This window comes from Chiloscyllium plagiosum, unplaced genomic scaffold (genome assembly GCF_037043375.1).
Source record: "Chiloscyllium plagiosum isolate Xiang-an unplaced genomic scaffold, Cpla_swu_hap1 HiC_scaffold_27, whole genome shotgun sequence".
NCBI classification, from domain to species: domain Eukaryota; kingdom Metazoa; phylum Chordata; class Chondrichthyes; order Orectolobiformes; family Hemiscylliidae; genus Chiloscyllium; species Chiloscyllium plagiosum.
Window position 1 is genome coordinate 41,173,467 of NW_028270165.1, and position 22,574 is coordinate 41,196,040.

General features: G+C 45.5%; 1 non-coding gene across 1 annotated transcript; it reads left to right on the forward strand.

Annotated features, from left to right (window-relative positions):
• The first annotated feature begins 17,357 nt into the window (after nt 1-17,357).
• trnap-cgg (transfer RNA proline (anticodon CGG)) lies at nt 17,358-17,447 on the forward strand. Its single transcript is given in 2 exon segments — nt 17,358-17,393; nt 17,412-17,447. It is a non-coding gene; the product is annotated as a tRNA-Pro (tRNA).
• Nucleotides 17,448-22,574: the final 5,127 nt, after the last annotated feature.

A 22,574-nucleotide genomic window follows, 5' to 3' on the forward strand; every position in this document is an offset into this window, starting at 1 on the left:
TTTGTAACAAAAGGCTGTATAGTTAGCAGGACAAGAAAACGGTTTTCAATTTCACCAATTAATTTAAATCAGCCCCAGTGGCTACCAAAAACGTACTAAATTTAAATCGTAAAGTTTTGACAACAGGACCAATCCTATCATAAAAAATTGGCGCTCTCAGTCATCTGTGTATTAGAGAAAGCATCATTTAGAAAACCAGAGAAGGACTTTCCTGACAGAGGAATCGGAGGAGGTATCCCGATAGAAGATGGCACAGAATATTCCGGAAGACACATAACCTGGTTGTAATCTGAGAGATTAAATTCTATTTTGTGCTATCTGAGTGGGACATGTATTGATTGGAACAGCATACCAGAAGAATCTTGATTTATTCCAGAATACTCAGTAGTTAGGACGGATTTATTCAGTTTGTTAGTAGTTTTGTCCATTTGTTCACCGTGAGAGTTGGCTAAATAAATTGCTGATTGTCGATTTTAAAGTGTCAGGGATTTACTTTTAACACGACAGCAGGTTACACCACTTATCACACTGACTTTACAGATTAAAGGGCAACGTGCCACTCTTTGGACGTTTCGGTTGGAGATCTTGGTGAGTGGGGGAGGGTGGGTTTCGCCTTCGCTTTATAACAGTATTGATGACATTCTCTTGAATGCAATGGAGTCAATATTAATCCCAGTCTCTTGGTGTGGTTGTGGGTGAATCACCATAATTTGGCTCCTGACTCAGAAACCACACAGAGCATCAACTGCTGAAACAATGATTTGCACTTTATTGCACGAAGCAACCACAAATAAAACCCCTCAAGTTCATTCAGCTTCACTCCGCCCCCCCCCCCCCCTCCCCAAACTTGGCTATCACCCAGTTGATGGCTGAATTTAACTGGGTTTCCACCGACAGTGCCCATCTCTGGAAGTGTCCAGGGGTTTGATGCTGTATTATTCTTCTAAGTACTGCTTCTGCTGCATCATTCTGGAATTGAACTTTGGTGGCGTTTCCTCAATTTCAAATCTGTGGTGTGACTTTTTTTAAGACTCTAACATCACCTCACATTGCTGGAGACCTCAGGTCTGTAGCTTTCCTTCTTATCCTTGAGGGTTAGCTGCCTGTTTGAAACAGCCTGCTCTGCAATTAACCCCTCTATGTCAGGGCTTTCCTTCTACAGGCAGAATTAATTGTCCTTTTGTCACACTATTATTAAACAACATTATCTTGCCTGTCACAAGAAACAACTTATTGTGATGCCTCCTTCTTCCCAGGGATGGTTAACAAGCCATTTATCGTATTGAATCTGCTCTGCCATTCAATCATGGCTGATATGTTTCTTAACCCCATTCTCCCTGTAACCTTTGAGCCCCTTGATGCTCAAGAATCAGTGAATGGTGGAGCAGACTCAATGGGCTGAATGGCCTAATTTCACTTCCTGTGGTGTCACAGGTTCTCGTCGGCCCTTTCGTTTTTTGCTCCAGAAAGAGTTCTTGTTGACTCGTGAAGTTTGGGAAGCTCTGGAGTTTACAGGTGCACACCACGCTCCTCTCTGCCTCCTCCCAGAATAACGATTCCTCCTGAGATACTGGCAGTTCTTGAGATCCCTGGATATCCCGGATTACAAATCAGTGTGTCTGGAAGTCTCTGCTGCTACCCTGGAACAGAAGGATTATGGGGAGAAAATTCAGAAATCCGAAGAGCAAAGAGACTTGGGACTTCAAGCCCAGGATTCTCTCAAGGTAAACTTACAGGTTGAGTCAGTAGTGAGGAAAGCAAATGCAGCAACGGCATTTATTTTGACAGGACTTGAATATAAAAGCAGGGATGTACTTCTGAGGGTATATAAGGTTCCGGTCAGGCCACAATTGGCCACAAACTCCATCAACAAACACATCGACTTGGACCCAATATACCGGCCACTTCAGCGGACAGCTGAAACTGACAACCAGAAGCGGCACCGACAGGCCACTATAAATGCCGGAGGAAACACCACAGAAGCGCTTCACAGGAGGCTCCCAAGCACTGAGGATGTCACCTAGACATGGGACGAAACGTTTGCAACAAAAACTTCCAGCTCGGCGAACAGAACCACATCAATTGGAGTACTGTACACAGTTTTGGGCCCCATATTTCAGGAAGGATGTACTGGCCCTGGAACATGTTCAGAGGAGGTTGATGAGAAAGATCCCAGGATTGAAAAGATTAACATATGAAGAACATTTGAGGACTCTGGGTCGATACTCAATGGAGTTTAGAAGATGACAAGGGAACTAATTGAAACCCACAGAATACTGAACAGCTCAGACTGAGTAGATGTTGGGAAATGTTTCCATTGGTCGGAGAAACGAGGACCTGAGGGCTCAGCCTTCAAGTACAGGGAAGACCTTTTGGAACGGAGATAAGGAGAACTTCTTCAGACAGAGAGTGGTGTATCTACGGAATTCACTGCCCCAGAAGGCTGTGAAGGCCAGATCGTTGAATACATTTAAGATGGGGATAACTAGGTTCTTGAGTATCAAGAGGATCAAAGGTTATGGGGAGAATGGGGTTGAGAAACTTAACATCCATGATTGAATGGTGGAGCAGACTCAATGGGCTGGATGGCATAATATCTGCTCCTATAGTCTTATGATATGCTGATGTGTGGAGGGGTGAGGATGGGGGAAAAGAGATAAAGTGTGAAACACAATTAAGGTGAAGCTGGATACAGATACATAGGAAATACAAGAATTGTACGATAAATTTCAGACCACATAGAAGCACTGGCATACAGAGGGATCTGGCCATATAGATCTCCAAAAGTGGCAATACAGGCGGGTAACGTGATCAAGAAGGCACACAGCACGTTTGCCTTGAGTGTAAGAGTTGGCATGTTACAGCTATTTATTCCGGTCACATTCAGAATATTGCGTGCAGTTCTGGTCCCCATACTACCAGAAGGACATGGATGCTCTGGGAGAGGGTATAGAGAAGGTTCACTAGGACATTGCCTGGTCTGGAGGTCTCATTATGAGAAGAGATGTGATCAACCTGGACTATTTTCACTGTAAAGATGGGGCAGAGAGATGACCTCAACAAAATGATGAGACACACAGATTGGCTGGACAGAGGCAGCATGGTGGCTTAATCATTAGCACTGAGACCTCACAGCGCCAGGGAAACTGGTTCGATTTCAGTTTCAGGTGACTGTCTGTGTGGAGATTGCACATTCTCCCTGTGTCGATATGGGTTTCCTCCGGTTTCCTCTCACAATCCAAACGTGTGGTTAGGGTGGAGTGGCTATGCTAAGTTACCCCAATACCCAGGGATTGGCAGGTTAAGTTGGATTGTCCATGCTTAAATTGCCCCACAGTGTTCAGGAATGTGAAAGTTAGGTACATTAGTCAGGGGTAAACGTCAGTATGAGGGGTAGGGAAATGGGTCTGTGTGGATTATTCTTTGGATGTTTGGTGTTGGGCAAGATAGTCTGTTAAATAGTCAGAGGCTCCCCACCCCGCCCCCCAGGGTGGAAACGTCAACTACAAGATGGCACAAGTTCACGGTGAGAGGGGGGCAGTCTGGGGGAGAATTCAAAGGGAAGATTTTCACACAGTTGGATCGTGGATGCCTGAAATGCACTGCCAGTGATGTAGTGGAAAGAGGCACCTTAGCAACACTTAAGGTGTATCTAGATAGACACATGAATGGGAGGTGAATACAGGGACAGAAACCAAGCATCGGCAATAAATAGCAGGTCTAAGTTAGGATTACGAATTGGCACAGGCTTGGGCGGGGAGGGGGTAGGGGGTAAAGTTAACTTTCCAAAATCAGGGGATACCTGTATGCTGATGAAGTGGTGGGTGGACGCTCAGGTGGAGCATAAACACTGACAGAGGCCAATTGGATCGACTGTGCTGGAGACTCAATGGGACAGAGACAAATGTATTTCTTTCAGATCTCCCTGCACTTCAGCCGCTTCTGTGAACTGTTTCCGTAGGGAAGGTGCAATCCCAGGCTCAGAGAGCATCAGCCCCCACTGGAAGTAAAGTGGGTTGAGAGAGCGGCCAGTCAGCATAAAGGAACCCCTTACCCCTCCCACTTCACCCACTAAACAGGGTTCAAGATGTGACTCTCAGCAATGGTAACAGCAGAATCCAACCCGAATCCCTGCGCCATTTCACTTGTGAAGTTTCTGGTGTCTCCATAAGTTGCACGACTGGGTGAAGCCCTTCCCACACACTGGACAGGTGAACGGTCGCTCCTTGGTATGGATGCGCTGGTGTTTGCGCAGGGTGGAGGAATCACAGAAGTTATTGCTCCACACGGGACAGGTGAATGGCTTCTCCCCAGTGTGGACGCGGAAGCTGAGCAGCAGGTGATACGACTAGGTGTCGCCCTTCCCGTACACGGAGCAGGAAAACGGTTTCTCCCCGGTGTGCATCCGCTGGTGCGGCAGCAGGTGGTGTGACTGAGTGAAGCCCTGCCCACACACGGGGCAGATGAACGGGTTCTTGCTGGTGTGGACCCACTGGTGGGCCAGGAGGTGGTGTAACTGAGTGCAGGTGAACAGCCGCTGCCCGGTGTGCAAACGCCGATTAATCTCCAGCGCAAATGGCGAAGGGAAACCATTCCCACACTCCCCATATTTCCATGGGTTCTCCATGGTGCAGGTGCCCTCGTCTGTCTCAGACCATAACAATCAGTTGAAAGCTCACTCACGCTTGCAGCATGTGTGTTGTGTTACTGGTGAACCCTCTGATAATTGGAACACTCTCATTCAGTCTGTAAAGCTTGTTCCAGTCACTACTCGAGTGTGTGGGTATGTGAGACTATGAGTTTCCAGTCACACTGACGTTTAAAACCTAACTAAGCATACAGACCTTCTCCCCTTTGTTTTCAAGGCCATCAATATCCACGTCCTCGTGAATCAAGTGACTGTCAGACTTTGATGTGATGTTTGGTCTGAGATTTCTGCCGTCAAATTCTTCTCTTGTAATATTCCTGTGAAGTGATTGCAAAGGTCATCACAGTCAGTCCATGATAGAAAATCTGAACGTAATTCTAGTTACTGTGGAACATTATTTCCTCTCAATCCCAAAGATCTTTGTGTAGATCTATATGTAACTGTAAACCAACAGGGTTATGGGGCAGACTGCATACCTCCACGAAGAGTACACATGGACTCAAGTTGCTGAATGGACCTCTGTAGTGCAGTATTGACATTCTTACTGAAGATCTACAATATGCTGCAGTACGATATTACAAGCCCAGGAACAACTGCAAATCAGACAAGGTCTTTTCAGAAGTTGGACCATAAACTTCTGAAGCTGCTGTTGCTCTTCCTCTCCCTCTCTGAATGAAGATTGATCTTCACCCAGATTGCAACTTCCTTCCACTGTCCAAATATTTGTGAACATAGCCCTTTTTTTGAAGGATGGCATGTTTTATGATCATCACAATTAAAGGGGTGTCTTCCCCATGATATGCAAAGGGACAGTCATTCAGGGGAGGGCAGGGTCACGTCTTGTGTTGTTGTGTGGAATCTGTGACAGCTGCAACAATTCATCCCAACTCCTGTACTCAGTGCTCTGACTGATGAAAGCAAGCATGCCGAAAGTCTTCTTCACTGCCCTGTCGACTCATGACTCCACTTTCTAGGAGCTATGAACCTGCACCCTTCCATCTCTTGGTTTGAAATAATGCATGTGAAACAGATTTGGTGCTTGTTGGTATGTGTTATTATTTGGTGCTTATCTCGACTCTAATTCGGTATTTTATACTGAATGCCATGACTGATGAAGGCCAGTGTGCCAAAACTTTCTTCCTGTGACGCCACTTTCAGAGAACTGTGAACATGTACTCCAAGATCCCTCTGTTCTACTACACTCCTTAAGGTCCTACCATTCACCATGAAATTCCTACCTTGATTTGACATTCTTACTGAAGATCTACAATATGCTGCAGTACGATATTACAAGCCCAGGAACAACTGCAAATCAGACAAGGTCTTTTCAGAAGTTGGACCATAAACTTCTGAAGCTGCTGCTGCTCTTCCTCTCCCTCTCTGAATGAAGATTGATCTGTGACAAACTGTGAGACCTCACACCTATCTATATTAAACTCCATTTGCCATTAACCTTAAACCTATGCCCTCTAATTTTGGACTCCCCCACCCCAAGGGGGAGTCCCTACCTATGTCCCTCATGATTTTATAAATATCTTTAATGTCCGCCTCCAAACCTCCAGAGAAAATAGCTCCAGTCTATTCAGCCTCTTCCTGTAGCTCAAACCCTCCAACCCTGGCAGCATCCTTGTAAATGTTTTCTGACCATTTCAAGTTTCACAACACCCTTCCTGCAGCAGAAAGCACAGAATTGCATCCAGTATTTCAACAATGATGGAACCGCTGTCCTTTCTGAAGAGGAATTTAAAACAATATTTATAACTACAAGCAAATCAGGTTAGTTGGGCACGACTTTCCCAGAGCAGTTTGTTTTGGTTGTCCTTCATTAACCTATGCTTTAAAATATATAAGAAAATATTTTGAGGGATGGAATTGTTGCTAGCACGTCCAACATTTGCTCCCCATCCCTCATGGCCTTTAGACCGAGCAATTGGCTACATGCTAGAAGGCAGTTGAGAGTCAACCACATTGTAGTAGGTCTGGAGTCACATAATGTGAGCGTGTGCACGCGTATGTAGGGTTGTGAGTGGTAGATTTCCCTCCCTAAAAGAACATTTGCACAACACTCTGTAATGAATGGACAAAAATAACAGTTCTGGCAGCATCTATGAGGAGAGGACAGTGTTACTGTTTTGAGTCCGGTGGCCCTTCAAAATTAGGCTGGATTCAAAACATTAACTGTTTTCTTTCCACAGATGCTGCCAGACCTGCTGTGTTTCCCCAGCAATTGTGCCTTTTGTGGCTGATTTCCAACAGCTGAAATTCATTGTCTTAGCCAATAATGGTTTCCTGGTTGCCAGGACAGAGACAAACTCTCACTTCCAGATCTTTATATTCGTTGAAAATAAAGTCCACTAGCAACCATGATGGGATTTTAATTTTTGTTCTCAGAAGACCGAGATCTCTGGGCTACTTAACCAGTATCACTAGATCACAATCTTCCCTTCACTGACAGTGACATTGACAATCTTGTCCTGAATATTTTTCTTTATTCATTCATGGAACGTGACACTTGGTCTCCCAAAAAATAACCAAGTGCCAATTCAGAGGGCAGTTAAGAGTCAACCACATGACTTTGGATCAAGAGTGACACATTCACCAAATTGGGAAAGGACTGAAGGTTTCCTTCCTTAAAAAAAGGTTATTAGTGAACAAGATAGGTACTTATGACAATTGATAAGATTACCAAAGCAGCGATAAGTTTATATTCCAGATACATAAATTGACTTCAAATTGCATCGGAGCCATAGCAGCATCAATTTGAAACTCCAGATGTTAAATCCAGCAACAATGCCCAAATGCCACCAACTCCCTACAATCTCTCGGCTTCCCAATACTGACTGGTCTGTAATTGCCAGTTGCATCCCTTTCCAACTTACTATTCACTATTCAATTCAGCCCATTGAGTTGACTCTGCCATCTATTCAGATCACGATTATTCTGGGAAACATTTACTCCATTTTGCTGCCATTTCTCCATAATCCTCAATTCGCTTACTGATTAAAAAAAATCTATCTCAGCCTTGAATGCACGTAACAATCCAGGCTCAACAGCCCTCGGTAGTATCAAGTTCCACAGATTTACTGCCCTCAGGAGAAATTTCTATCTGCCCTAAACATGCAATCTCTTATTTGGAGGTTACTTCCTCTGGTCCCAGACTCACCCACTTTTCCACGTCGAGCCTGTCAAGTCTCCTCAGAATCTTGTACGTGACAATAAGGTTACCTCTAATTCTTCTAACTTCTAATAAGCACAGGCCCAACCTATTCAGTTCTCCTCATAAGTCATTCTTTCCATCCGTGGAATCATCATGGTCAACCTTCTCTGGACAGCCTCCAAAGCCAATATATCTTTGCTCAGGTAAAGGGCCCTAAACTGTTCACAGTATTCAGTTGTGGCCTGACTAATGCCTTACATAGGTTCACTATAACCTCCCTACATTTCTACTCTATTGAAAAAGCCAGCCTCCCATTTGCCTCCCTATTACTCACAGAAATTGGATGAAGAGATTCGTGGACGTGATTCAAAATCCCTCTATTCTAAAGCTTTCTCCATTTAATATTCAGTTCTTCACCTCCTGACAAACTGCTTTACCTCATTTTCCCATCTGCCGAGCTTTCGCTCATTTGTTTAACCTGTCTATATCCCTCTACAGATATCTAATGTCAGCCTCCCCATCTGCTTTCACATCAACTGTCTCTTCTGCAAATTTAGCAATACTACCTTCACTTTACTTATCCAAGTAATTCGTATATATATTGTAAATAATGTTGGCCCCAGTGCTGATCCCTGTGGTACATCACTAGTTACAAGTTATCATCCTGAATATGCCCCTTACTACAACTGTGGTAGTTAGCCAATCCTCTATCCATGCTAACATACAGCCTCCCAACACTGTGGGCTCTTTGCTTACTATTTCATGAGATGTGAATATCATTGGCTGTGCCAACAACTCTTCCCAAACTGACCTTGAAAAGGTGGTGCTGAACTGCTTCTTAAATTGCTTCACAAATATGATGTGGACTGCAACAATGTTCAGGAGTGATTTCCAGCATTTTGGTCAATAGCAAAGAAATAATGCGATATATCTTGCAGTCAGAATCCTGTGTTCACACTTGTTTGTTCTTGGTGGTTGAGGTCATGACTTGGAAGGTGCTTTTGAAGAACCACCACTCATGCAATCAAGCCAGACTGATAGATTGTGGCCCGAGACTCTGCCATTTTGACTTCCCTCATCAATCTACATTCTTTCCAGCGAAGTTTCAGTCTCAAACCGCCACGCAATGCCATCTGTTACGGCTTAAAAGATAAGAATACACATGATTACCAACCGTATTTTGGGTTGTATAAATCTTTGCCTGCCAGAATTATTTTCCAAAAGACTTTAATTAAACTGGGTGACTGCATGAAATGGTTTGTTGGTCAGACTATAATCATCATCCTCAAAGGAGACAATGCCAGTAATACCATTGAACTCGTCTTTTTGTTTAAAAAGCACAAGTTCTTGATTTATTTTTACAACTTACTGGCATTCACACCTGCACATTCAATGTCAAACTCAGACAACATAAATGAAATTACACCATTAATTTTGTTTTACAACAATCCAACAGATTAATTAATAATACACAGTGAATACCAAGGCTGATTAATGTGAAATTAAATTTGACTGAAAATGTAAAATCGAGATGAGAGATAACAAATGGGGAAAGGGCAGAAGGCAAGAAATGCAGCATCATAGAAGGTGCTCCTCCAGGGAGTGTATTTTACCAACTACAACTGCTAAATATAAACAAACACTCTGACATGATCCTCCGGTTTTAATGGAAACCATACTCCCATACAGGAGGTACCATTTAAATAAGTTAATAGATACAAGCCATGAGCAAATCCAGCCTCCAGCCGGCCCCCCGCTTCTTGGAGCTCGGAGAGGGGTTCCCACTCATTCATTCAACAGGAGGCGGCTCAATTTATTGTAATGGGCACGGAGGGTATAGTGATCGTGTCATGTTGAGGAGGAAGCTGTTTCGTCTCATTCAACAGAAGAGGACCTATTTACTAGAGTTTTTTTTGTGGTGCAGCTGTCGTCTCCCATAGAGCCCTGAGGCTCAGGTTCAAATCCCACTGCTCCAGTGTGTGTAATAACATTACTGCCCAGGCCACGTGCCAATTGGCACAGGGATAAGAAAATTAGGGAAGTAAACACGTCAATCTGTTCATTGCGATCTCCAATCATTTCACTTCCTGTCCTATTCGTACTACAGGGAGCCCAGCCTCGTTTCACGAAGGTTCTTTTTGAGAAGTTTGATCGGGCATTTATGCACAAGTCAAGTTAAGAAAGCCGGGATCTCTCGCAAGACTGTGCGGGAGACAATAATTGTAATTCTCTGCGGGGAGGCTGAATTATGAATTCACTAATAGCCTCCCCTAAGCGATGGCGCAACCGACGCCAATGCCTGTCTCTGTGGCGCAATTGGTCAGCGCGTTCGGCGGTTAACCGTAAAGGTTGGTGGTTCGAGCCCACCCAGGGGCGGCGTGTTCGCTGTTCTTCCTTGCCTTCAACGCCGTGCCCATTTAATCGGGTCAGGAAAAAGTTGCCCAAACGGAAATCCTCTCCACAAAGGGGTTTCTGAATTGAATTAATGTCTAACGTAAGTGACTGCGGATGCTGAAAAGCCGAGACAAAAAGAGAAACTCGGCGTGTTTGACAGTACCTGTCGGAGAAAGCAGAATTTTGAAATGTTGTCTCTGATTCTCTTTCCACAGATGTTGCCTGACCTGCTGAGTTCCTCCTGCAATTTCGAGTTTTGTTTTTAACGGAAAGTTAATTTCACCTTTTGGGATGAAACACCTCGACTCGCCATGTGCAGATATTTAACCCTTTCGAATCACTGTGAAGTGATTGGATTCAAACAAACTCTGCGATGATTCACTCTTTCTCAGCTCCACAGGCAGACAGACCTGGGAAGTGAAGTTGTCAGTGTGGTTCTGTATTCGTGGGCCGAGTGGTTAATGCGATGGACTTGAAATCCATTGCGGATTCCCCACGCAGGTGTGAACCCTGCCGACGACAAAATGAGAAATGTCGTCGAAAAGAGAGGGAGCTTGCTCCCCGGCTTCTTCTTTGAGATTCAAATCAGTGGAGGGGGAAAAGTATTTCACTCACATTGGAACTGGTGGGAATCTGCAACCCACTGCCTGTTCGGGTGGAACAAGCAGATACCCGCAGAGCTTCGTTTGAGGCTATGAGCAAACTGTTTGGAAATGAGATTAGAACAGTGAGGGGCATGAAATCGTGATCGAAATGAAGCAGGCACCTGAAGACAAGGGTGTTTCCTTTGCCAGTGAAAGATACTGCTTCACAAAGTTAGCCCTGTGGAAGGGAAACAGTGACGGTGATTATCTTTGGTTGTTCACCTTGTGAAGGTTCCCATTGCTGCGCATGTCCGTGTTAACGTCAGAACTCTGCAGCATGGTGGCGTTAGATATGCACAGGGCCGGGGCGCAATGGATGACGCATCTGGCTCAACCTACCTGTTTGAAATGCAGCTCACAGCTTCTTCACACACCCCAATTAATCTTTCTCATTGTCCTGAAGCCGGCATATGGTTTGAATTCCCCATCTGCGGGAATGAGAATCTTTTCACTGTCTCGCGTCAGTCAATGTCCCTGAGAACATCGGAGTCAAGTCACAGCGCTGTCAGATGAGGGGAAGCTGCTCACGGGCACACTTTCCTTTCCCCAACTCACCGCCTCAACCACTGCGGCTCCTGGGAGTGGAAAGGAAACAATCATCAAAACCCAGTCTTAGCTTTGTGAATCTTCAGAAAATCAGCAAACGTTCATCCCTTCGGATTTTCTATCCTGGGCTGAGAGGGAAGCGTTTTGTCACTCTTTTGTAGGACATTGTAAGTGGATGTTTTGCAGAAAAGCACCACAATGCAATCTGATTAATCAGGACCTGGATGTTTTCGGTCTTTGAATGTAAGTGTTGTGCTCAAGAACTTTGTTGTTCACAGTTTATAATACTTATCTTCCCAGTCCCCTGTATCACTTATCGAAAATGTTTAAGTTGCGTCTTGTAATCCTTTCACTGTCTCCTAATGAGGATAGCGTTTCCGTGTTTTACCTAAATTATCTTGACTTTGCATACCTCAAGCCTCAAGCTAATTTCACGAGAAACATTCTCCAGTTCAAAAGCCAACTGTTAATGATAGCTCTGTTTCTTGTCACGTATCCAATTTCAGATCGATGTTGTTAATATCACTTTTATTCCTTCAGATCCAGGTTTCGCTCACAGAACTGTCACCAAATACATTTACCAATCTACGTTCATCCTATCGATTGTATTAGCATCATCAACACTTCTCATCAAAATAACTCGAGGGACTTTCATCACAATTTTCTGTGAACAGTTCTACATTAGCTTTGCTGAATGAACCCCAAATTTCTTGAAGTGGCTCCTTATTTTCGGCCCTGATTATGAATCTCTCTCCGCATGGGAATGGATCCTTCCCACCCGCTCTATCACTCATCAATGTATGTAGTTCAATTCGATCTCCCATCAGCCTCCTCTGTACTGATCAAATCCAGGGGAACAGGATACGTTGGGGCTATGGCGCGGACAGGACAAGCCCAATACTCACCTTTCCTGTTAGAACCAATCCATGAGAAATTGTAGACCACAACTTTGGGCGTGTAGTCGTGGCCGAACACTTAAAGTGTTGGCGTAGAGATCCTTTGGGGCTCCCCCGCCCAGGGTGGTAACCTGCTGACTATGCTTTCTTCGCTGGCGATTTTAAATGACTTCCTGTTGGTTGCATTATCGCTCAAACTTCACAAAACCCGTCTCAATAAAGACCCGTTTTCTCATGTCCGGGAATTGATTGCAATGCAGGAAACTCGGGTTGTGAACAAACAACGTACCAGGCTCACAACGTCAGCTCTGTTTACCTTTCCACAGATGCTGCTCGACCTGTTGGCTTTCTGCAGTATTCTCTGTGTTTATTCGGCACAAGTCCTGCTTTTCATTCAAGAACTTCAATCCCTGTCCTCTGGTAACTGACTCTGGTCAGTGGCAATTGATTCTTCTGATCATTAATCTGCCCATTCCCACCGCTTCTTCTCCCATCATTACCAACAGCCCCAGGAAATCTCCAGCTAACCTTCTTTGCTCCAAAGCGAACATTCCCAACCTTGGGAATGTCTCCCCAGAATGGAAATTCCTCATCCCTGGAAATGAAGCATGGCGTACACTTGGGAAGAGATTTTGGCAAAATATTGTCAGTTAGGAAGTGGAAAAATGTTCATGAAGCAAAACAGAAATCCCAGTCTCCAGCTTTGTGAACATTGAGAAACTCTTTGGGAAGCGTATTTAGAGGAGAATGAAAGATGAACTGTCCGACTGAGTAGATACGGTCCAGACACCGTCCCCTTGTTGAAGAGGCCGGGAGATTGACTCTGATGTTCTCGGGACATGAACTGATCTGAGACATTGAAAGAATTGTCGTTCCTGCACATCAGGAATTCAAACCCCTTCTCGCCTCCGAGCCAATGAGAGAACTCGGGAACAGGCAAAACACTGAATGGCTCGAAGGGCGACGGCCGCAGAAAGCTAGTTTCTTGTGACATGGATGTGTCTGCAGACTGTCTCCGGTGTTTCCACAATAAATGTCCCAGGCTTTATTATGGAAAAGTAAAACTGATAGATGACAATTGTAATTCGAGGCCGGGAGGCTGAATTATGAATTCACTAATAGCCTCCCCTCAGCGATGGCGCAGCCAGCCTGGGGGTCATCTGCATCTGTGGCGCAATTGGTCAGCGCGTCGAAAGGTTGTTTGTTTAAGCACGCCCAGGGGCGGTGTGTTTGGTGCTCTCCCTCCTTCTGCGAAGTCGTGCGTTTTTAATGTGGTCAGGCAAAGAATTTCCAGAACAGCTGCTTCTCACTCTGTCTCCCTGCTGTCGTTTGTCCCGTCTCCAGGAACTGGCCCTCTCTACTGGCAGAAAATTAAACCGTTTTCTTTCTAAACTTTTCTCTGACACCAGAGTGACCAGTGACAACATTGCCCTCCTCAACAGAGAACAGGAGAAGACCACGCAGACCTCCACGAGTGTGTCATCTCAACTGTGCACATTGGGCCAGTATATCAATGTGAAATATTTATGTCGAAGTGTTTTGGGAAGCAGATGAGAAGGCGAGCTGCACAACAGTGCGCCGTGATACGGGAAAGCTGCTAAAGACGACATTGAGTGAATAGGAGAGATGGTTTCCCTTCTGTGTGATGCTCCCATCACGCACCCGCAGACATATCACAGACACGCAAATGTAAACTGTCTAAATTCCCACATTCTGTTTTTTCAAACTGTAATTTACCTCAAAAGCACAAAATTTCAACACTCGCAAAATTCAAACTTTAACAAAGTGCTCAAAGATATACTTTGCGAACACCTGGAAAAATTCTTCCAAACGCACCTGGGAAATTTCGGTTTGAGGGCTCGAGAACTTTAAGTGGAAGGACGGGAAGTTTGCCTCGAGGCTGCGTAATGTGGAGATGTATTCCCCATGTTAACTGGTAGTGGTTGGCCATCTCAGTGCTTCCCGTTGTAGGGTTGCCCTGACCCACCGAGAGGTTTCTTTGATAAACTGTCCCGGGGGCTGCCAGCCGTACCGTGACGTCATAGAGCGAGCCCCCGATGATAGCCTGCAGCTGCTGTGACACAATAATGATGCTGGCCCCGGAACATGAATACAAATTAGTTCGTCAGTCACGTGGTACTGAATCATTCTATGGAAAGTTCTTTCAACTTCACGGATTTATCTCTGAGAGGCGGTAAGTGGGCAGGGCTTACACCTCGGGTCCACTCTTCCTTCACTCGCAACACCTCACACCTGTTCCCTGGCCAACATCTCTGTCTCAGGCATGCAGTAGTGTACCAGCAAAGCTCAGCTCCAGGTGGAAGAACAAAGCCTCATTTTCCACTTGAAGACCCGACAGCCCCCCGGTCTTCAATATCGATGTCCATGTCTTCCATGTCTTTAGGGCCTGAAATCCGCCATGTCTTATTCTCTCCGATTCACGTAATGTCGTCTTTAGCAGCTTTCCGTCTAAGGACGCTCTGTTCTGCACCTCGCCTTCTCATTTGCTTCCCAAAAAACTCAACATAAATATTTCACATTGATATACTGGCCCAATGTGCACAGTTGAGGTGACACACTCGTGGAGGTTTGCGTGGTCTTCTCCTGTTCTCTGTACCGTATGTTCAGGAGGCCAATACTTGTCACTGGCCACCTGGGTATCAGGAAAATGTTTAGAAACAAAACGGTTGAATAATCTGCCAATGGAGAGAGCCCGGTTCCTGGGGACGGGACAAACAGCAGCAAGGAGACTGAATGAGAAGCAGCTGTTCTGGAAACTCTTTGCCGTTTGCAATTCTTTGAGCAATCTCAAATGTATTTCACACTGAGCAAGTCTCAGCCAGTTCCAGAGATGGGGCTGTTACGGGCGATGGAGTGCGCCTGGTTTCCAGCTCGTTGGTGTAGGGGTATGCGTTTCGCTTTGGGTCTTCTACTACTCCGACTTGCCAGAGATGCGGTGCTTGAGGAATGTCAGCAATGAAGCGAGATTGGAAACTTGGGACTGCCCTCCACGGAGAACAGAAGCCTTGCAAATCATGAGCGGCCTAGACACAGGAAATAATGTTGTGAAAATGCTCCCACGCCTGAAAGGATCCACAACGATTCGGCAGAGTTTTAAAGTCAGGAGGGAAAGAAGTAAAAGTGACATTAGGAAGAACGTTTTCGTACAGGGAGTGGTTAGTGTCAGTAAATCCCTATCTGACATTGACAAAAAATGGACCCGAAAGGGAATTCGGTGGTCATTTTCAGATGTGCAGATTTACACGGAAAAGGCAAGGGAATGATACGAATTGAGACACACGTTTGCTTACAGTGTAGAACCAGCAGATTGAAGGTGGGCCGCATGGCCCCCGTCTGCGCTGTGATACATGTTGTGATTCAGTGTGAAATCACAGTTCGACCAACAGAATGTGGGAATTTAGAAAGAAGTTTATATTTACACAGCCTCCATTCGTCTGCGCAACAGCATATTACACGACAGCAGTGGAGATCTTTGACATCAGTCTCAAACGTGCATGCCACGCGCCAGACGATAGGCTGAAGGGATCTATGGAAAACACTCCGTGTGGGGAAGTAGTGTGTCGCAGCAGGAGGGTGCTGGGTTCATGTCCCTCGATCGAAACTATCGTCTGTTATTGCTTCCCTTTGTAACGGTACTCTGTTCTATATCTTGCCTTTGCCTCTGCTTCCCAAATCTTCGAGCATCTGAGCTAAATGTGTCACTAAACACTGGCCCAATTTACACAATTGAGGGGAAGTTTGTGGAGATTTGAGCTGCTTTCCGCCAGTCTACTCTGAACTGAATCCTAACACCTCTTCTCTGAAATGGGAATGAGCTGGTGAAGTTGAAACAATTCGAATTCTAATCCCTACACTGCGGAAACAGGCCCTCCTGCTCAACAAGTCCTTATCAACCCTCCGAAGAGTAACCCGCCCAGACCCGACATTTACTTCTGACTGATGCGCCTAACCTACCGACCTCTGGGCACTATGGTGCAGTTTAGCATGGTCAGTCCACCTAACCTGCATATCATTCGACTGTGGAAGGAATCCGGGGCAGCGCAGGAAACCCACGCAGACACGGGGGATTGAACAAACTCCACACAAACAAGCCGCACAAGAATAGAATCGAATTCAGGTACCGTTATGAGACAGCAGTGTTAACCACTGAGCCGCAAAGCCACATTATTTGCGGTCGTATTTATCCCCTGCAATAATTCCCCACTCCGGTTCAGACGTGAATGACAGGACGATCAGCATTTCGGAAGCAGCATCACCATACAGACACAGTTCCCATGATTATGACACATATCACCGATTGCGAATCACCTCGGAGAGATACAAGTGACAGAGAGTCGGATGGAAATGATTGACGGCTTCAGGCTGCGGCGGAATGATGTCACGCGTTTGTGCCGCCCCTCTCCTTGTCTCTGGGACAGAACGGCTGAGGGAGAAACAATGGCTCATTTTCAACTTCATGTGGGACAGTTGGGACTCAGATGTTCACTGCTGCCCGTTCGCAGCAAAGAAACAGACGGCCGTGTTAGAAAAGTCTTTCTGCGGGATTGCTGTGTGAAGGCGAAATCTGAGCACCGAGCCGGCTGCACACAAATACATTCGAATGAATTTACCTGAGGGAACAGTTTCCGGTGTCCATTTCGCTCTGTCCCACCAGCACAGCATCTTTCTGTCTCTTTGATTACAGACCTTTGTATGTAGTTAAAACTTGCCCATTTCCTCCGCATTAGTGTAACTGACGTCTCCCATCTCAAGTGATTGAGAGAAAGCAGAAGGGCGAATGGGCTCTGCCCTCCCCCAGAACAGTTTGCAAGTCGAAACAAAATGGTTTAATTATCCGCCAGTGCAAAGAGTCCAGTTACTGGGAACGGGACAAACAGCAGCGTCCTGGGCGCAGGGAGACGGAATGAGAAGCAAATGTTGTGGAATCTCTTTGCTGCTTGCGATTCTTGGAGCAACTCAAACATATTTCACACTGAGCAAGTCTCAGCTGCTTCAGGGGAGGGCGCTTCGAGAGTCCGGGCTCAGGGCAGCGCGCATGCGAAACGGCCTGTGGCTCGTTGGTCTAGCGGTATGATTCTCGCTTCGGGCCTATAGTTGGGTGGACTTGCGAGAGATCCCGGGTTCAAATCCCGGACGAGCCCTCGTTGCTTTGTGCAGAAACGCCAGCGCAATTTTCTCAAAAAGCACATTTATGAAACGAGATCGGACTGCCTGAAGTAGGGATGGGGCCGAGCTCCCATTACAGCGAACAGGGTAAAAGGAAACACTTGCTCAAAGTGAGAACAAGCATTGCATTTCGTTCGCCCGCGCAGGCCGACTCTGAATGAATCCTCCAGCTGCATTATTGCTCAATTGTGAGCGTGAAATTTCAGGAAGCGGGGAAGTGAAGTGATTGCAGACAGCGCTGAACAGGTTGACGTTAATGGTGCCGTGTATGAGGATTGTCAGCAATGAAGGTAGATTGAAAAGTTGGGGCAGTTCTCCTTGGAGAACAGTAGGTTGAAAGCTGGCCTGATTGACGTTTTTCAAGTCATGAGGGTCTAGACACAGGAATAATGTAGTTCAAATGCTCCTACGCTTGAAAGGATCGACAACGATTCAGCAGAGTTTTAAAATCACGAGGAAAAGAAGTAAAAGTGACTTTAGGAAGAACGTTTTCCTTCAGGGAGTGATCATGGTCAGTAGGTGACGCAAACTTCAAACAATTATGTTCCTGAACCCATAGGACAGACGGATAGGAGTAAAAGACAAGAAGAAAGAGAGACACAGAGTGAGCGAGAAAAGGGAGAAAAGTCAGAAAAACAGAAGTTAAGGAAAAACATAGAGAGGCTGAGGAAGGGATAAAATTCCAGTGGGTCCCAGCTTTCTCTATGGTTTCATACACTCCCTCTCATCCATGACAGACAGGCTCTGCTCCAAGAATCAACGTCAGTCTGGATGTTTCAGGGACGGTGTGGGGGTGATGGACGTTGGTTAATCGATCAAAACTGACACTGAGACTTTAACAGTACCCACACTCATTCCCACACACACACACACACATACGCACACAGAAACCCTTTGATACTCACCTCCTGCTCCATCCACATGGCAAAGGGAACTCTGGCTGACAGGACCTGCTTTAAATACCTTCAGTTCTATGACTTAAAGACTCTTCTGTGCCCAAAGCTCAGCTCTTCTACCGAGAGTATACCTTCCCTAGGGATGGAGCATTGCAATTTGTGAGTTAAGAGGAAGCGGGAGTGGGGTGAGAGAAAGCAGCAGCTCAATAGTTTAGTCCAAACTATCTGTCTGTCTGTCCCTCTCCTCCTTCCCCCACCTCCTCACACACAGATTACAGACTTAAAATCCATACAGAGACCAAGCTTCAGTTTCAAACCAGCAGCAGCCACAACACACTTTTATTTAGACAACAAAACACAGGCTTCTGCACCCAAAGGACACAGATTTATTTCACAAGGAAACAAGGATTTTCACACAGCTGAACACAACCTTATCTGAGTATATCTCTGGACATGTTTGTAAAAGTCAGTGATTCTGTGTCTCACTCTGATTGTATTGCGCTTCCATCTCTGTGTTAATGTCTGTTTTTCTGTGTTGATGAGACTATCTCTGCAAGCAATGGGACACAGATTATGTCGGAGGGAAGTTTGAGTGTGTCTGTCTGTGTATGAATGACAAACTGTCTGCAGTGGCACAGTTTGTCCCGGAAGCGTGTGTCTGAAAGTTTCTTTGTAGCTGTCTGTGAATCTGATTTTGTGCCTGTGCGTGTTGGTGTGTGCCCAGTTCTGCCTGCAATGGGACAAACTTTGATTCACCACGTTTATAATTCATTCTTTCAAAGTCAGAGTTTCTCTCTCTCTTTATGAGAAGTACAGTAACACAATGCCGCCTTCTGCTGGCCTACCCATGTGACATCACAAGCGCCACATTTTCCTTTTCCACTGCATCTGTTTCCTGATCCTCCTGTGGCGGGGGAGGGCGGGGGTGGGTGGGCGGTGGAGGGAGATCCATCAGAATTTTATTGAGAACAGCAGTAGCAGCATACAGCTGCCTGAGTCAGGTGTGGACACAGAAGGTGGGATGACTAAGTAAGTCCTTTCCCAGAAAAGCAGCAGGTAACAGCCTCTTACCAGTATGTATTCGTTCGCGTTTCAGAAGGTTTTTTTGAATGGACAAATCGTTTCCCACACACAGAGAGGGGAATGGCCTCTCCCCAGTGTGAACATACTCATGTAGCAGCATTTCATGTCTGTGTTGAATGCTTTTCTCTGAATGTGAGCATTTGAACGGTCTCTCAGTGTTAACCAGTTGGTGTGCCGAGTGTGCCTTTTTACACTCAGAGAAGGGTAATTGCCTCTCCCCAGTGTGATCTCACTGGTGTGTCAGCAGGTAGGATGAGTCACTGAATCTCTTCCCACATTCAGGGCAGATGAACGGCCTCTCCCCACTGAACTCATTCTTGTTTCTCAAGGACGTGTGATTGATTGAATCCCTTCCCACAAACAGTAGATGAACGACTTATCTCCAGTGTGACTGCATCAAAGAATTTCCAGCATGTATAAACATTTGCATCCCTTCCCACAGTTTGCACATTTCCATGGTTTCTGTGGTGTAGATCATGTTGGATGATCAGCTGATTCCTCACCCAGACACAGGACAGGGTTAATGGACTTATAGAATCACTACAGTCCACAAGTCCATACCAACCCTCTGGGGATAAAGACATCCAGACCTATTCTCCTACCCCATTACGAAACATTTACTCTTGACTAATGCACCTAACCTACACATCCCTGAACACTATGGGCAATTTTACATGGCCAATTCACCTAACCTGTCCATCTTTGAATTGGGAGAAGAAACCGGAGTACCCAGATGGAGCTGATGCAGACCCAGGGGGAATGTGCAAACTCCACAGAGACAGTCGCCTGAGGCTGGGAGTGAGCCACTGTGGCGATACAATCTCTCCCTGCTGTGAATGGTGGGATGCTATTCAATCTGTGGGACTGGTGCAGGACTTGTCAATTTGTCACTGAGTACACTGATGTTTGCAAACTTTTCCCATAGACAAACATTGACAATCTAATGGTTTTCAAATCCTGATGAATTGACTCACTCTAAGATCCTGATAAGATATTTGCTTGGAATTCTCGCTGATAAATGTGTCTCTGTGATTCTCTATAAAACAAACTTAAATCAGGAAAAACTAGAGATTGAGAAATCGTACTGTTTAAGATACTAAAAGGAGTTAAGAATCATAAAAATCTTATAGTGTGGAAGCAGGCCGTTTGAATCCACACCCATCCTCTGAAGAGCATCCCACACAGACTCACCCCATATCCCTGCATTCCCCATGGCTTACCCACCCAGCCTGCTCATCCCTGCACATTATGGGCAATTTAGCATGGCCAACCCCCCTAACCCATATAGCGTTGAATTGTGGGAGGAAACAGGAGCACCGAGAGGAAACCACACAGACATATGAAAAAAGTGCAAACTCCACGCAGTCACCCGAGTCTGGAATCAAACCCAGGTCCCCAGAGCTGAGAGGCAGCAGTGCTAACCATTGGGTCACCACGGAGTTCTTTGAATCCAGCAATTTGTGTGAAAGTAACTCAAATACTGACCGTGAAACATTACTGGACTGTCATGAAAAACTCAACTAGCTGACAAATGCCCTTCGGGGAAGGGCGTGTTCTGGCCCTCCACAAGACTCAGCCCTCAATGAGAGTAGAGATAGTGAGAGCAGTGGGGTACTTACAGACAATTTCCTCCATCTCCATCACAGGAATAACTGACAGATCCTCACTTCAAGAAGATCAAGATCAGAGTGTTTGAAGAAGCATCACCGATAAACTCCGCTTTCAGACACACACTGTCCTCCTGTAGATACATATTTTTTTTCTTTAGAGAGAGGGAGAGAGAGAGAAAATTGCAGCTCACTGACTTTCAAGAACCAGCCGCTCCGAAGCCTCTCCTTCTCAGTGCAGGAGAGACAAACGTTCCTCTTGGTTTGAGATTGCTGTGAGGAAATTCTTCCACTCTAACCTCGTGTAAAAGAATTTCCCAGAGTTCAGTACTAACTCGAATACAAACACTTCCCAGCAGGTTGTTCCTAAACCCATCCAGTCCCTCCCTCCAGCTCTGTCTCTCACTTTTCAACTCGACCAGCTCAGACACCCGCACTGCACATGCTCCATAAATACATCGGCGCTACCTTTTGTTCACTCTGATTGGCTCGGTGTCCCGTCAATTCCAGAATGTCGTCCCGAGCTGCCCCACTTTCTATTGGGCAGGACATGCGGTCAGTCACACAAGAGCTGAAGCGTAAAAGAGATATGTGTTCATCTCTGAACCGGCGTGTGTTTATCATCCATCCCTCGTTGACTGGAGGGCAGTGAGGAGTCAACCATAATGGAGTCACAGGTAAGTCTAACCGGAGAAAGGTGAGCCCAATGGTATCTTACAATAATTGACAGTCCAGATTTTTAATGACTTAACGGAACACCCCTATCTGGCCTGGTGATATTTGAACACCTCTCACAGAACATTAACCAGGGTTGGCTAGGACTAGACCAGTTACATTGAGACAAAAGCACTGTCTTCTGAGACAGGAATTTCCAGCTTTGGTCAACAAGAGGACACAATGTTTCAGGGAAACCAGAAGTATCTATTCAGAATTTCCATCATGAACTAACAGGAATAACTTCTGTAAAACACCCTCACAGGATTTTAGGGTGAAGATTTACATATGTAAAGAAGAATCATAATCCATAAGTCCGTGTGTGAGTAAGGATACTACTTATTGTTACGTCATGGAGATCAAACCCTGTTAATTAAACTAACCGCCCAGAAAAGCTCATCTTGCCTCGTAATCTGTTAAAATGTGAGTGACAGACTTCCTAAATTCCACTATTTAATGAAAATATTTTTCTAACTCGAATAGTGAACACTAAACAAAACCTGTTCACAAATCCAACACCCCCTTTCTTTAACTACTTACTATCTGACCCCAACTCGACGCAACTTAATATGCTGTTCTAATAACATATTTATTAAACGTTACATTAGCTTAATCTCAAGGCCACACAGTCTCCTCTTCATTGATGTTTTCACTTTTCTAGTTGCTGATCTTCCTGGGTGCTCTTCTTTTTACTGTATGTTTCACGTGAGCAGGTACCTGCGAGAGTGTTTTCAATTTATCTGAGAGTAAGGTATTAGATCGGCAGTTGCTCTCCCACTAACTTTCAAAATGCAGAGTTTTT